Raw genomic sequence first — 18,601 nt, forward strand, 5'->3', positions numbered from 1 at the left:
ATCTTTTAAAACATGACAAAAGTCATTATGGACAATCACAGGCAAAGGTCAACCACACAATTTAAGTTAAACATACACAACACCTCCCCTCATAAAGAAAAAGAAAGATCTATACAATATAGCTTTCTTTTTCGTATTATTAAAATATAAAATATGAAGCTATAGTAATTAAAATTACATAGGAAGATGTCTTATGAATGACACAAAATATATACGAAAAAAGGTAATCAAGTAGTTCTATACGCGTGAAAGTGCATAGGCAATCAAATTTTATTTTCCCTTGATGTGCCTCATGTCAGTGTTGAATTAGCGCGGAATCAAACTCAATCTCAACAATATCTGATTTCTGATTTTCATTATTTAATGAAAGTTTTTTTTGGGGGGGGGGTGATCCCTAAATACAATAATCGGAGAAGGAGCTGAACTAACATACACTTCAAAGTGTTGCAAAGCCAATATCAAACGTAAAGATTCCTTCTCGATGTGAAAAAAATTCTGATGCTTCTTTAGCTTTTTCTTCAAGCAAAAATAACACTCGATGTTCAACTCCATTTTTATATTGTTGAATCAATACTCCATCGAGACACCTACATCACCTGCATCAACAGACATTTGAAATAATTAACTGAAATTTGGAGCTGAAAGAACTTGTGTACCTTTAAGCATGGAAAAGGATCCTGATAGTTTTCGACTGATGCAACTGGTATTTTTTCACTTAACAAATTTGGCAGAGTCTCAGCAATTATAGAAAAATTTGACAAACCTTTCAACAATATCCAGCCATACCAAGAAACGGATCAGGTGCTTTTAACTAGCATGCACTTGGAACTCAGAGATAGCCTTGACCTAAACTTCAACATGTTTAATTTGACCATGTTCCACATTATGTCCTAAAATGTAGAACAAGGATGGCCCAGCTCATTTATACCTTGAACTCAGTTTTACTAATATATCTTTTAAAAATTGACAAAAGTCATGAAGACCAAAAACTCACGGAGAAAGGTCAAGTACACACACACACACACACACACACACACACACACACACACACACACACACACTCTCTCGCATTTTTCCTTGGGGGCGTTGTTACAGACATATTACACGTGCCGGTAAAATTACATGATCTTTTGGTGTTTTAGCGCAATGAATATTGGAGGCTATATCGTACCGAGGGAGATAAAGTCAATTGCCCAGGGACACGACACGATAGCCGATCGGGACTGATTGAATGATTTGAATCGAGTCAGGACCCTTCTGGTTACGAGTTTAATACTTTAAACACCAGGTCATCACGGTTTTAAGAGAAAGAAACAAAGAAAGAGAGAGAGAGTATTTATATCTTTGAGAGAGAGAGAGAGAGAGAGAGAGAGAGAGAGAGAGAGAGAGAGATTAGTCATAAATATTTCAGAAACAAACTGACGATATTTTGACCATTTTTATCTTTCTGCAAGAACAATATTGGGAATATCGGAAATTTAGTGCGCTGCTGCACTGTATGCACTTGTTTTAAGTTTCTAAATTGGGGTTGTCCAGTGCAAACAGGTTTCTGATCTTATCTTCGTATCTGATTTTGGAGCAAAGTCATGCCGCAGCGTGTTTCCAAGAAACACTAATAGTTATCCTTCCTGCAATCAATGCAGTGCAATACTCGCTACAACGCTTGACGTACCTCAAACTTTGTCATGCAGCCCAAGATACATGAAGATTGTGTACAGCAGTTTCCGAACGTCGATTCCTCCATCAAAAACCAGGAAGGGGGTTAGGGGTAGCAGGAATGATAAGAGTAAGCAGAATAACGCCAGTGGGAAGAACATGTATTGATTGATTTGATGGTTGACTGGCTGGTTCAATTAGATTTATCCACAAAAATGTCAGGTTCTTTTCGATAACATTGTTTGATTTAATCCAACAATGACCCAATCTGGACTAAAATAGCATTTAACAATATGGCGTATTCACGAGCCCTCTACACCACGAGGTTTTTTGTTCTTGTCTTGTTTCTCATTGTTATTTATATTCGAGGATAAATGTCACGCGCAGTATTACAGAAAAAAAATATCTGTCAAGAAAAGTGTCAGTGTAAAGAAAGGTGAACGCCCCCACAGCAATACCGAAAAAAGGTGTGCCGTTTCTCTGCTGTCTTTGATGGCGTGAGTGGCTGACTGAAAAACGCGATAGGCGTAAAATATTCATCCCGGATCTGACCGATAATTGTCTCAAAGCGAAGATGGACAACCAGGCTACCTACGTATTTAATATTTTGCTTCCTAAAATAGATCTAAGCCCTTAAAAACACCGTTTCATGGTTTATATGCATAACACTGTCTTGGAAATGGACGTTAATAGACCATTAATAAAACAAAACTTAGTCTTATTAAACTTCTGATTTTGTCATATTTCCCACAGATAGATTGTACTATACCTTATATGCGTCTAACTTTTTGTGTCGACAATATCACTAATACGAACACAAAGTTTTAAATGCAAAACCAGTCGATCAAAAAGTTGTACAGTAACTTCATCCATTCATTCTTCATTTTTGATATTTGTCTAAAAATCTGTGCTCATCATTTTCATTCTCTCTGTGACCGATCAACGTCAGTAAATTGTGACAGAAGAAAAAACTAAATGTAAGAAACAATGTTCACGCGAATCTTGATTTGTAGCCATCGCCTTCACCATTAACTGGATATCCGATTGCATCCAGATTCCCGATCGCCGGTTCTTTGTGATGATCAAGAGGACAGAAGCATAGAGCAAGAGACGAAGATGTACGAACTAGGGCTGGAAGTGATGGGGGGGGGGGGATATAACAAAATTGAAATTACATAACTGAGTTTGTTCAATGGTGCATTTTCTACCTATTACAACTTGTAAGTATAACTTAACTCAAGGACAGAATTCTTACGTTGAACATGCTTTTTATCCACATGTTCAGACCGGAGAAGTCATGAGCAAAATGCTCCCCCATGTCCCACCCCAACGCCCATGCTTCTCCCATGTCCGACCTCAAAGTATATTATGGAAATGCTTCTCCCATGTGCCACTCAAACGCCCATGATGGAAACGCCCCTCTCGTGTTCTACCCATGATGGAAATGCCTCTCCAGTGCCCCACCAAACCTCCACGTTGGAAATGACTACGGTACTGTATCCATATATGCCCATCTAAATAAACAGCAATTATCAAGAACACCCAACAATAAAGACGATATTAGTTTGCATCTTACATACTGTATCCAGCATAAATTAACAAGAATAAAAACTTTTAGCAAAGACTGCGGCATGACAGTGACTGGTCACCTGATAACCCCAAAAATTTACTAAGTTTCACTAAAATCCATTTTAAAAAACTGCTCGTTTTTACAAGATTGTGTGACGGGAGGGTATGATGGACGGATAGATAGACGAACACCATATTCTTATCTGTCCTCGGATGTATGAGGTGGTGGCACATATAGCTTTGTATGCATATCAGCCTTAAAACGTGTGAGCTTTCCTACAAATAATAACAGCGCATGACTGCACGCATTTTCTAGAAATCAAATCGCTAACATATATTACAACTGATAATAATACGAATATGGATTTCTAAGAAGTGGGACTGTGCACATATTGAAGCACTCATTCCAAAGGTATTCTTAACTTTACATCTTGGGATTATGTCAGCTGCATGTTAGTATGTCTGCGTATGATACTTGTTCTGCTGCAGATTCCTTATCGTCCAGGCCGGGGAAAAATGGGGTAAGTAGACAGAATGTACGATGATATTACATGCATTATTACTTGGCAATAAAACTAGATTCGTGCATGGACATTTTTTGACTAAATAAGATCAGTTGTATCTCGTGTCCTTTAATAAATTTGTTTTACAAAACTCATCCAAATTTCTCTGGCATTTCAACCACGTAATTAAACCAAGCTAACTACAGTAAGGTCAAGCTAACTACAGTAAAGTCAAACCAATCGATGTATCAAAAGAGGTGGTATTAATTGGAAATGCATCGATGTATCAAAAGAGGTGGTATTAATTGGAAATGCATCGATGTATCAAAAGAGGCGGTATTAATTGGAAATGCATCGATGTATCAAAAGAGGCGGTATTAATTGGAAATGCATCGATGTATCAAAAGAGGTGGTATTAATTGGAAATGCATCGATGTATCAAAAGAGGTGGTATTAATTGGAAATGCATCGATGTATCAAAAGAGGTGGTATTAATTGGAAATGCATCGATGTATCAAAAGAGGTGGTATTAACTGGAAATGCATCGATGTATCATAAGAGGTAGTATTAATTGGAAATGCATCGATGTATCAAAAGAGGTAGTATTAATTGGAAATGCATCTTTGAACATGGTGCAGTATAAATTAGCATAGTTTTACTTCCTGTGTAAATAATTAAACGATGCTCTCAGGCGTATATCGAGTAGAGCAGATATGTACATCTACACGCCAGTTAAAATCCTGTTTCAAGCAACTAAATTATAGAGGATATTTCATTTCCTAAGTTAATACCGGTTATATATCATCGTGTGGTGCGAAAAACGCCCAATTTTAACGAGTGGCAAAGCCAGGTGTTCAAATATGTAGGTTTCTGTACCATAAATACGTCTGGTATTTACGACAGAGTAAGATTTTCATTTTATTATATACCAAACTTGCAAATAAAAATCGAAGCTTATAAAAGTAATCTCGCTCTTCAGCGCGCACATAAACACACACAGACACACACACACACACACACACACACACACACTATTTTTTTGTAAATAGACAAGGTGCGCCCAATCTAAAATTTTTAAAAATGATCCATATGCTATCATTCTTGTTCGCACACTTTCACATAAATTATTATTTGTGCAAAACAGATATAAAACACAATATCCCCTAAATACTGTATGTAGAAACTACATTAAGCGACAAGCCCTAAGCGTATGTATGTATGTATGTATGTATGTATGTACGCATGCTCGCACGCACGTACGTACTTATGTACCTACGTATGTACGTATGTACCTATGTATGTATGTAAATATGTATGTATGTATGTATGTATGTATGTATGTAAGCATGCTTGCACGCACGTACGTACGTATGTATGTATGTATGTATGTATGTATGTATGTATGTATGTATGTATGTATGTATGTATGTAATGATGATGATGATGATGATGAAAATCGTAAATCCAGGAACAGCAGTTCCGCAACTCCCGGTCAGCAACCTGCACATCCATGTCCCCACTGCAACAGACTCTTCCGGGCCCGGATCGGACTGACCAGCCATCTCCGGACCCACCCCCGGTGAATCGATGACATTAAATGGTCCTCATCGACAACGATGGACGAACATCATCATCATCATGTGTCGACCGCTCCGGTGGCGTAAGTGTGACTTTTTATACCGTCCGCCTCGGTATCAGAAGATCTCGGGTTCGAACCCCGTCCGAGTCATACCAAAGACTTATAAAATGTTACTATCAGCTGCCTGACTTGGCGTTCAGCATTAAAAGGTTACTTTCAGGACTGGTCGGCCTGGCTTCAGGTGGTACATGTCCTACATGTCTGCGGATGATGTCCTAGTGCTGGACATCAATATCAACTTTGACAATGTAGACATCATAGCGATATGAGTGAAAAAAATTTAAAGGTACGTTACAAATCTGAGACACAAACAGACACACACACACACACACAAACACACACATACACGCTCTCTCTCACTCTCTCGTAACTTCACGCTTTCAACCGTATTCACAGGCTGATCATAACATTAGTATCGATTTAAAGACCAATAATGTTGCGATAAATGACATTTTTTTAAGTATTCTATCATATAGACCATAAAGCAATTACTGTATTATATCATATAGACCATGAAGCAATTACTGTCCTGCAAATGAGTCACAACCTGTTTACAAATTGTGGCGAGGTAGTAAAGGGGAAATAACTTCGTAGAGACGTAAGCGGTCTTAGTTAAATTCCTTAATCAAAATGTCATTTCCCTGTCCAAGAAGCAATGCAGCTTTCGTTTATTTGTTGTATTACCAGCGTTATTCCACCCACCTGACCCCGTTACTTGTTCCATTAACGTATTCCAGAAAGAGGTATGCTCAATTTCTTATAAAGTGTTAAAATTTAATGTAAAATAACGGTAAAACGCAATCGATCAAACTTTCACCTCTCTCTCTCTCTCTCTCACACACACACACACACACACACACACACACAAGTACAACCATATAATATCGCAGTTTCTCTCGTAACATCATCCACCACCCCCAACTCACGCACAATGACTGAAAAAATGACAGTACTGCATAGTGTATGGAACTTAAAAGAAACACTCAATACTCCTATAACTGACTTTACTTTTCCTAATACAACCAAAACCCCGGCGGCAACATAAAATGGAAATAACTTATTTTGTGCTATTTCTTTTAAAAAATTGTTATAACCTCTGCCGTCTTGTAATTCTGCATCAGTATCGGCCATTCGACAATGAGTGCCATGCCTCCTGTCCGGAGTATCATGGGAGGCCATGGTACCAAGCTTCCTTCAACAAACATTCGACGGAGATAAATACTCAGCTTTTATCCTTCGTTCAATAATCACGTTATATAGATCATATTTTGCATTTTAACAGTATTGTGTCCGTGCAAAAATGCTGGAAGGAGGCTCATGTAGAATAATTAAGTACAGTGAATTGAATTTTCTTTCAAAATCGTTGTGCGTATACTTGTACAGACAGACAACGATCGGGACCATCCTCTTACGAGACAACAAACTACGCATCTTGACGTCAATAAAAACCCGTCTATAGCAAATTCTAATGACTAATACCAGGAAAGAAATATTCTTTAGCAGTTGTAAAACAGTACTTAGTTGTATCAAGATTTAAAGTCACATACATTCTAATTCACATATTTTTCTACCATGCGATTTATTTAGTAAACGTGTATATATATATATATATATATATATATATATATATATATATATATATATATATATATATATATATATATATATATATATATATATATATATATATTTATCATAGAACAAGCAAATGTTCTTGTCTCAGTGTTTATGTTGCAAGTTACCCAAACAAGTGGAAGCAAAAGTCGCTTTAGGGCCATTGTATTTTCACTACAAACGACAAAATGCACATATCTTTGTATAGGGGAGAGAACATTTTCAAACTGTCATGGCCGATTTGTTCAAAACGATCAACACTCGTTACCGTGGTCATGGCCGCACATTTTGATTGAATTACAATTTTCACCAGTCATTCATGATTAATTGCACGCCGGTTGAACATTTCCTTTACCGAAATGGCCAGTACGTCATCTCGTACAGAATCCATTGGTTGCAAATGGTACTATTTCCGGTCAAAGGACTGCTTTCTTTTGATCGGAACTTGAAATTAATCCTACCCTTAAATCTGAAATGCTATAATTGAAGAATGATTCCAAAGTAATCTTTGAAACATTGGGAATTTGTGTCAGTATGCTAAAACTTTCACAACTGAAGGATGTTTGGTTACCATGGTTAATGTTACGGGACCTAAAGAGATAAACATGGAGAAAACAGCCTTTGTTAATAAACTAACGAGTTCTAAAATGTAGTGACCGACCAATACTGACTTCTTGGGAAGGAGCCATGTTTTTGTTTAAAAAATCGCCTTCTCACTCACGTTAAAAATAAAGGCAACGACAGTACGAAATTAATTCTTGCAGACCGAAGCGCTACATAACTTGACATATTTATCAAATCAAAATAAGTTTCTGTGGAAACTGGGTTATTTTACAGCCAATCGTGAAGCCGTTGAAACTGGAGCGTAATCAACAATTACATACCGCAACTTTTTAAAAAAATATTTCACAGTAGCCATTGCAAACAGTAATCCTCATGCAGAAAATGAATTCAGACTAAAGTAATCTTGAAAACGAAATGTTGGCATCTATTCAGACTTTATTTGTTGATCTGTTGCAATTAAATAATAAAAAAATTACATTTGCTTTGCTCGTCTTAACAGCTTACCTCCCTAAGAAAAAATCGTCTGCATGTGTTTTATGACTGACATGCAGAGGCAACTTATCGACATATAAAAAAAATGACTGGCATGCGGAGCCAATTTATCGGCATGTAAAATAACATGACTGACACGCAGAAGCAGTTTATCGACATGTAAAATTAACATCACTGATATACAGAGGCAATTTATCGACATTAAAAAATAACACGACTGCAATTTAGAGGCAATTTATCGACGTGTGAAAATAACATGACTGACATGCAGAGGCAATTTATCGACGTGAAAAAATAACATGACTGACATGCAGAGGCCGTTTATTTGTATATGTAAAAATAACATGACTGACACGCAGAGGCAATTTGTCGACGTGTAAAAATAACTTGACTGCAATGCAGAAGTAATTGATCGATATGTAAAAATAACAACTTCTCTAAGTAAAGGAAACTTTGCAAATTTTTGATAAACAAAATCGTGACTATGAAAGGTTATTTAAAAACTGCTTTCATGACTCTTGTGGCTGTGTATTTTTTATGGACAGTATCATAGATATAGGTCGCCCAAAAAGCAGATGAAATTGGCGGTTTTGGAAACCACAGATGACATGTGACTGTTGACAATTACCGAAATTTTCAAATCTGTTTAAATTCCTAACGAAGACATCCCACTTTTCATAAAAGTCCATCATATGTTTCCTCTTGGAGACAGATGGCATATTTTCGTTCAAACTTATATTTCAGATATAACAAAGGTTTTGACGTAGCAGATATGTCATTTCCTTCTCCTCCTGGACGTTGATCGTTATCGAATCACGCGAAATGCATTTTTGCATTAAAAACATATGATTTCACACGACAGAACTGTCTCACGTGTACACTGTTTGGACGTTACTTTAATGTTTCTTTATATAAAGAAGCTTTATATAAAATATACTTTTTTTGCTAAAAAAGGTACCAATATGGGTTGATCAAATAGGACAAAGATTCTTAAAAACGCATCTATTCATGAGCGAACAGACTTTCTCACCAACAAAATTTGAATCCTGATTTTTGTTAAAGTTAGTAATTTCCTTCCATTATTAATATTATAAATTTCTTATTACATTTGTTGTTTTCCTTTACAAACCTATCTTGACATGATTCTTTCTGAAATTAACTACTTTGCACAGTTTAATCCGTGCCAATACGGACACCTGCCAATATAGACACCTGTATAAGCAATATTTGTTCAATATAATTTTATTCTTGATGATGCAGTTATGAACTTGCCTCCATACAGATTTTCTAGTGAACAATGTTGGAATCAATTGATGGGAAACGTTCACGTACATGGTGTAGAACTGTAAATAGTAGTACATTGGATTTTTTTGCGGTAAATAATTGATGGAAAACGTTCCCGTACAAGGTGTAGAACTGTAGATAGTAGTAAATTAAATTTCTTTACGATAAATAATTGATGGAAAACGTTCCCCTACAAAGTGCAGAGACTGTAGATAGTAGTAGTACATTGGATTTCTTTGCGGTAAATAATTGACGGAAAACGTTCCCGTACAAGGTGTAGAACTGTAGATAGTAGTAAATTGGATTTCTTTGCGGTAAAAAATTGATGGAAAACATTCCCGTACAAGGTGCAGAACTGTAGATAGTAGTACATTGGATTTCTTTGCGGGAAATAAGTGATGGAAAACGTTCCTGTACAAGGTGTAGAACTGTAAATAGTAGTACATTGGATTTCTTTGCGGTAAATAATTGATGGAAAACGTTCCCGTACAAGGTGTAGAACTGTAGATAGTAGTAAATTGGATTTCTTTGCGGTAAATAATTGATGGAAAACGTTCCCGTACAAGGTGTAGAACTGTAGAATGTAGTAAATTGGATTTCTTTGTGGTAAATAAGTGCTCTTTCTCCTCAAGACTAAACATCTTCATTTTACTCTGGAGTTCAACTTTTACACCTTTCAGATTTTTAATGGACAAATTTTGAACCTTTTTAAAATCCAAGGAAAAAAATAAATATCAGTATCAAATCCTCAGCATGATGTGAATGTTTTTCTGAGCTGTTTCGTATAACAGAAGAATTTGGCCAGTTTCAAGAGATCAGGAATCAACTGTCCATGTTGATATTTTGGACAGAGTAATGAGAAGGGAGGAAGAGATGAGACTTGTCTCGAGTAGAATAAGAAATGAAACAGCAGATGAAATAGATGACATCCAGTAATTTCTAAAATTGCACAGGCCACATCATTACTCCAATATTGACTGAACTATTCAGGGAGGTATTCGACGCTGATTATTATCTTAAATTGAAGGATAATTACTCTATTAACTCCAGTATTGAAAAGATGATGTTAATAACACTGTACATTACAAAGGTATAGAACTTATTAACGGTTCTTCTTAAACTATTTCAACTAATTTGCATGACAAGTTAAAGTAATTAGTATATGAAAAAAGAGCAGTTACATATTGTTTATTAATTTGTAAATTTTGACACAAACCCGTAGTAGATTCGTTGCTGTTTATAAGTTTTTAAAATACTTTTGATAAGGGTGATAGATTCCATTTGTACAATTAGCAGGTTAATGCTAAAAATGACTAAAGCAACGTACAGTGATTACTGGCTTATGTCAAGTCAAAGGATTATGTAAGCAACGTACAGTGATGTATTGGCCTATGTCAAGTCAAAGGATTGTGTAATAAATTTACAATGATGTGGAGATATATGTAAAGTTAAAGGATTGTGTAAGCAATTACAATAATGTGACGGCATATGTCAAGTCAAAAGGGTTGTGTACGCAATTACACTGATGGGACGGCTTATGTCAAGTTGATAGATTGTGTAAACAATTTACAATGATGTGGCGGCATATGTCAAGTCAAAGGGTTGTATAAGCAATGTACAATGATGTGACGGCCTTTGTCAAGTCAAATGAATGTTTAAGCAATTACAATGATGTGACGACATATGTCAAGTCAAAGGAATGTGTAAGCAATTTACAATAATGTGACGGCACATATCAACTCAAAGGATTGTGTAAGCAATTACAATGAGGTGACAACATACGTCATGTCAAAGGGTTGTGTAAGCAATGTGTTAGCTTGTCCGTATGCGAAGGATGTGCTTTTTTCAGTGTGACTTTTTTCTAAGTTTAAATGACCCTCGACCTGAAAGCAATCAGTAGAAGCTTATGTTTTTCTTATTATTGTACGCAGATGATTTAATACCTGTCGCAGATGCAGTATATCAATTCCAAACGATTTTAAACCGTTCAAAAGAGTATTGCATTCAATAAAGACTAACAGGTAAATCGCAGGGAAGGTTCACTTTCGTAACTATGCGAAATGGTGTTACTTTTTTCCGCAAGTCCTAACTGACTCGTATTACATGGACTAAAGTTGTATATTTTCTTCCGAAGAGTCCTGGTGCATGTGCACCAAAACACGCAGCTGCCCAAACTTCAACAGCTGCACATTCTTTGAAAAAAGTAAGTCATTCAGATTTGGAACTTTAGTTGTCAGAACTTTACTACATAATTTTGATGGTAAAATTATAACTATTCCTAGATATGGTTTATAAGTTTAGGGTTTTTATGAAACACGCAGAAAAGGTTGATATATAGTTTTGTAAATGCATATTGGGAATATCAAAATCTACACCAAATGTCTTTCTCTTGTGATTAAATGGGTAGATTTACTATTCGGAAAATAAACTAATAATGTTGCGCTTTGAAAACGCCGCATAACTGATTTCAGAAACAACGTTAGTCTGTAATTAAAATGGGGCGAAAACTGCGATTGCTGTGTAAATAGTATCAGAAAATTTCGTTTTTTTTAAAATATGGATTTGTTGATGTATGGTTTAGACAAGGCGCTGACAAAGAGTGAACATTCATAGAATTGTTTAGATAACGTTGTAAACGTATTTTCAAGAATCAATTACTAAAAAATGGATATATGACTTTTTTTAAATTTGCACTAATGGCGATTTTACACTTGAAAAATATTTCTATGCTTTAGGTGACACATATTCAGGAAATCTGATAATTGAGACAAAACCAGGGAATTAGCCACTAGGGACAAATACAGGAAGATATGGACATATGATATGGAGACAGGATATGCCATGTATGTAACGCTAAAACTAAAAATGAACATCACTTAAAAATAACTTTTTTACTATCTTTGTCAATGTAAGAAATGCCTCATATCTTTATATTTGCAATACAAAAAGTTTAGAAAATTTTAATTTTATGTATTTATTATTAATTCAAGTTTGTCTATTTCAAATTTAGCAATCACAATTAATATGGTCCTGAATGTTCGAGAAAATGTAAGAGGTAATGTGTAAAATTGACATGTATTAATACTATTCTACATGCATAAGAGTTACCCTATTTTTTCTTATGTGCGTGCTTAATAATACATAATTTTACACACAGTCATAAGAATATTGTATAATTTTACACCCAGTCATAGGAATGTTGTATAAATTTACACCCAGTCATAAGAATGTTGTATAAATTTATACCCAGTCAAAAGAATGTTGTATAATTTTATACCCAGTCATAAGAATGCTGTATAAATTTACACCCAGTCATAAGAATGTCGTATAAATTTATACCCAGTCATAAGAATGTTGTATAAATTTATACCCAGTCAAAAGAATGTTGTATAATTTTATACCCAGTCATAAGAATGTTGTATAAATTTACACCCAGTCAAAAGAATGTTGTATAATTTTATACCCAGTCATAAGAATGTTGTATAAATTTATACCCAGTCAAAAGAATGTTGTATAATTTTATACCCAGTCATAAGAATGTTGTATAAATTTATACCCAGTCAAAAGAATGTTGTATAATTTTATACCCAGTCATAAGAATGCTGTATAAATTTACACCCAGTCATAAGAATGCTGTATAAATTTACACCCAGTCATAAGAATGTCGTATAAATTTACACCCAGTCATAAGAATGTTGTATAAATTTATACCCAGTCAAAAGAATGTTGTATAATTTTATACCCAGTCATAAGAATGTTGTATAAATTTACACCCTGTCATAAGAATGTTGTATAAATTTTACACCCAGTCATAAGAATGTTGTATAATTTTATACCCAGTCATAAGAATGTTGTATAATTTTATACCCAGTCATAAGAATGTTGTAATATTTTAATTTTTTTTTGAGAAGAAGATAATGCATTTATTTTCCATTATCGTCTTTATATGCAGTTACTGTTAGGCATGCTCACGTCGATTTTGACGTACCGCATTGCAAATTTTTCATATGTTTTTGGATCAATTACCTGTATTAAAAATAAACTTTATTAGCGTTATCGATTTGTTACATGTAATATTATATAGGAATAACATTATTATTATTATTATTATTATTATTATTATTATTATTATTATTATAATTTCACTCTTACTTAAGGAAGAGCATTCAGTCATGTAATTATTACAAGAAAGTCGCCATCGTGCACTTGTACCTATCACTATGTTTGGAATGGGTAAAAAACGAAGAATGTCTTGATTAGTGCCTGGTAACCTTTGTCATGGGAATGCCACTACTGTAGATTACTCCGATGATCTTTAATTTTTTCTATCGCTAAGCAAAATAATAACTTTTTAATAGTAAGCTGTATATATTACATCTTCCAATACAATAAATAATTTTCATTATAAACGTAATTCTGTTATATATGCAGTGACAAACACATAATGTAAACATAAGAAAAACTGAAGAAAAAAACGAACTAATGTGAAAACATACATCCCAAAAAGGTCAACGCTATCTCGTGATCTCAGAATGACGTCTTTTGATGATACTACTACTGCTACTACTACTACTCCTACTACTACTACTAATAATAATATTACTATTATTACTATTATTATTATTATTATTATTATTATTACTATTATTATTATTATTATTATTATTATTAACATAATATTAGATCATATCATCTTATAGATGCCAAGGAAACAAGATTAATTTTATCAATAATTTAATTTGATCAATAATTGAATGAACTTGGTTCTGAGAATGACGACTACTGTAGTTGCTAAGAACAGTGAATCCCTATAATGCCCCCCAAAACCCACTTTGATAACATTCAGTAAATATACTAAAAGTAATTAAAAATGTCAATTATGTGTTTTTCTAGAAAGCATGACAAGATGTAATTAGACAATATTTCAAAATAGACTGAAAAATATATAATTTATGTTATATCGAATTTTTAGTCTTTCTTGTAAACTAACTTTAAATTTCCAAGATCTACAAGGTTGTTTTGTTGAACATTTAGAGACGAAAAACGATGAATACCATAAATAAATTCTGAAGTTAGATGAGAAAAGAGAAGTTTGTGGTTCATCAGAAATCACGATCTCGAATCAGCCATTATAGGTTAGATAAAAGAGTGAATGCATGCTTAGACAGTGAATAACGAAGCTTAAAAATTTATTTTTAGACACGGATGAAGTTATAAAAGATTATCAGGGCCCAACCCAAGGAATGCGTGGAAAAGCCAGCCGCAAAGTTAATTCTTGGTAGGACTTGAACGATTCAATATTTCCACGAACCTTCTTTCGGGGTACACAGCAGGTATTGGTGTCATTTTCGACAAGTGCTGGAATTCTTTCATGCGTATTTTGGAAGGAAATTGTTGTCATGTGATTCAGTCTGATGTCGAATCTTTAAAGATGCAGTGATGTGTATTTGTCAAACTTCCAGTAAACCAGTGCATTTGTAGTCATATCAGAAAATGAACACAATGATATGAGAAAAGTATATTAAAAACTAAGTAATTACAGAACCATACATCTTCTCTATTACTGTTTTAAACACGATTTCACATCATGTGGACCATAGCCAAATGAACACAGTAAATATTTTGTGTAGAAAATGTTTTTCCACAATGCAGCCAAATATAAAATTTATTTGTACAAATCTAAGTAATGTTTTCATTGTAGGTACATTTGTCCAATGCACCATGAGACACAGTGACATTATATGGAGCAAGTTATTATTTTAAGTATTTACTCACACGTCTTCTGTGTATACATCATGGCTTCCGCATTACAGTATTTTCACTTTTTCCAAAAGGATGGTCCTCTTAGCGGTGACATCAATTCACACATGATTATTTGCTGTCCTTCGCATATGACAGTTCATAAGAAGTTGTGATACAATGCTTGCAGGCATGTACACCATGCAATTTCTCAGGTAATATGTACCCCTGGACATTGCGCATGAAAGCAAGACTGAACTTGTTTTCATCGTATTGTTTGCAAGCAGGTCAAAGATGATAATCGAGAAAATTCGAGATAGGACGAGACTGAGTTTTGCATGAATGGGGTGCTGACATTTAGGCATGCGTGTGATTGTGAAATAGCATCAGAATATGTAGAATAACTAGTTCAGTTTGAAATTCGCATATTTGCTTATTAGCTTACATATGTTGAATGCAGTATCTAAACAAAGTAGTAACTGCATCACCATGTTTCTATATTTATCTTCTGTGATTCCATACAGGGGAAACAACAACAACAACAAAATGCCCTTTTCAGTGGTGGGCAAGAGCACGATTATAATATATAATGTAACTGTATGATACTAGTTATACTCCTGCAAAATTAACTCTTTCAAATTTGAGAAATCAATTTAAGGTATTAATAACATTCATTAAAGAGTAAATTGTTTTGTTTGACATGAAACTTACAATACTATGGAATAAGTGCATTTTTTCTTGCTGTATAATTGGAAAATCAGTGGGTATTAACATAAAGCATAACTAAATTGTGTCACATACAAGATTAAAACAGAAGATCAGACAGAAGAATATCACATATTTTTCATAAAGTTTCAAAATGTGATTAATATTAACTTTGATGACATTATTTGCAGTCCTTGAAATAAACAAGTATTTTCCGCCACCGTGTTTAGTGTTGCATGGGGTTTTAATTCAAAGAAAATAGTTATATATCCTCTATTTTATTTGGAGCTCTTCTAACAATGAACACCCACCCCCCAAAAGATTCTTTCTAAATGAGTTTATTCCATATGATTAAACCGATAAATAAGAACCAAATAAATATGCACTGACAAGAAAAACCTAGAAACGCACTTGTTTGATTTAGGTTTGTAGAATTTTCTTGGAGATTTGTAAATATACATTGAAAGTATAGATTGAATTTTGTCTGTTAACTTTCCTTAAACTGATATTTAACTTTATAATACATAGCCATAATGGGATGAAATGTACATGTAGCTAAGTAATCAATGCTGAGGATGTTTGTGAACAGTGGCGTCTCTTTGGGGGTGATGGGGGTGCGGACCGCACCGGGTGACACCATCAGAGGGGGTGACACCAAAATGACTGTCTATACATTTTTTACATTTTTGTGCAGGAAGGAAGTCCATGGGGGTGACACCATGAGTTCCCGCACATGACTGTCTATAAAATATTTGAATTTTTGTTCAGGAAGGGGGTCCATGGGGATAACAGCATAAGTTACCGCACAAGACTGTCTATGAAAAAAAATAATTTTTGTGCGGTAAGGGGGTCCATGGGGGTGACACTATGAGTTACCGCACTGGGTGACACTAACCCTAGTGACGCCACTGTCTGTGAATACTCAGAACGTACATATAACTCGTGAAGAATGTAGGGATAATAATAATTGTTATTATTTATTTTCTCTCTCTCTCTCTCTCTCTCTCTCTCTCTCTCTCGCTTCGGTGGCCTAGTGGTTAGAACGTCCGCCTCGGATGCGGGAGGTCGTGGTTTCGATCCCCGGCCGAGTCATACCAAAGAGTTGTAAAAATGGTACTAACAGCTGCCTCGCTTGGCGCTCAGCATTGAGAGGTTAGTGTTAGGACTGGTCGGCCTGGTGTCAGGATAATGTGACTGGGTGTGACATCATGCTACATGTCTGCGGCATGATGCCCCAGTGCTAGACATAACTATAAACTGTCACACTGCAGACATCGTAGCGATATGACTGAAAATTGCTAAAGCTACGTTAAAAATCCAAATCTCTCTCTCTCTCTCTCTCTCTCTCTCTCTCTCTCTCTCTCTCTCTCTCTCCGCTGTACATATTGCTGCATGAATCCGCATATTACGTGAAAAAGTTTCTGCAAGGTTTTATGATTTGAAACTTATTATGTTTGATGAGAGTCCCCCCCCCCCCTTCCTTGTTTTGTTGCTTACATCTTTCACTAGTTGAATTCATGAATGCTCTTTCGTGAACTTATTATATACATCAGCAAAATCTGTTGGAGACGGGGCCATTGTCACATTTTGACCAGACTGTCCAGATCATATATTGTGGGCCCCATATTTGTATCAAAGTCAACAAATCTCTCGACCTTTATCTTCATAGTTTTAGTCCGATGCGCATAAGGCACTAAAAATACACAGCCTATGTAGATATGAATTTATTGAGATAGAGCAAAGCCATAAATTGTAAAGGCCAAACATTAAGACTCGTATTTACTATTCCCGAGTTTCTTTTCTAATTTTATTTGTGTGTTGGTGTGGCTTATAACATGTAGAAATAAGATACGATGAATAAATGTCGGTCGCATAGGAGACAGAAAATGGCGATTATAAATTTAACCGCAGAATACATAACCAATAAAAATGAAAACTACGAAAGTGAACGCAAATATAATCTCACACAAATATTGTGCTTTAAATGTAGAAGACACTTTTGGAACCTTGTTGAAAATCCAGGGACCAAAATAATATCAACATAGCATGTGCCGATTGGCAAGTTTTGGAAAGAATAATATCCGAACAAGATATGGGGAATGGTTTAAGTAGATGAATAAGTTTAAAAAGCGGAAGGACTAGCTTTATTCAACGATTTCTTGATCTGTATTGGCCACATCATCAGTTCAAAACTGACCAAATTATTCAATCTCTCGAATATTATTCGATGCTGATTAGTATCCATTTTACAGATCAATTACTGTAATAATTCCAGTATTTAATAAAGGTCATTTCAATAACCTGGTAAATTACAACCGTATATGTTTATTAACGGTTCTTAGTAAACTATATGCAGCTATTTTTGCATAGCACCTTAAATGAATTTGTAGAGGAAAAGAATGATTGGTAGAAGAAGGTTTTAGTTCTGGATATTCAGGTGGTAATATGTTTTTTTTTAAATGCATTAATGTATTAGTATTTAAGAAAATAACGTAGTAGATAATTTGTTACGTTGTTGTGGTGGTGGTGGGCTTAACGCCATTTTCAGCACACAATGGCCATGCATGGCGGCCAGTGCAACTGCTGCAAGAAGAACCCTGGAAAACCTCGGGAAGAACCACTGACCCACGGAAAGCTACTGACAAGCTTTCTCACATACCCACTTAGAGCTTGAGACACGAACATACGCGGACAGAAGTAAGATGACAGTGCTTTAGACCACTCGGCTACCCTCTTTGCTACGTTTACTGTTTTTTTTATTTAAAAAATGAAATCTTTTAATAGGGTCTAAAGGAACTGTTGTACCATAGACTTACACACCACAACAGCATGAACA

General features: G+C 35.0%; 1 long non-coding RNA gene across 1 annotated transcript; it reads left to right on the plus strand.

Moving 5' to 3' along the window:
* The first annotated feature begins 3,484 nt into the window (after positions 1–3,484).
* On the plus strand, positions 3,485–15,983 carry LOC149802321 (uncharacterized). Its single transcript, XR_016420021.1, has 3 exons — positions 3,485–3,746; positions 12,057–12,164; positions 14,521–15,983. It is a non-coding gene; the product is annotated as an uncharacterized LOC149802321 (long non-coding RNA).
* The last annotated feature ends 2,618 nt before the right edge of the window (positions 15,984–18,601 follow it).

Source organism: Sinohyriopsis cumingii, chromosome 3, assembly GCF_028554795.1.
Source record: "Sinohyriopsis cumingii isolate HCF-2022 chromosome 3, ASM2855479v2, whole genome shotgun sequence".
NCBI classification, from domain to species: domain Eukaryota; kingdom Metazoa; phylum Mollusca; class Bivalvia; order Unionida; family Unionidae; genus Sinohyriopsis; species Sinohyriopsis cumingii.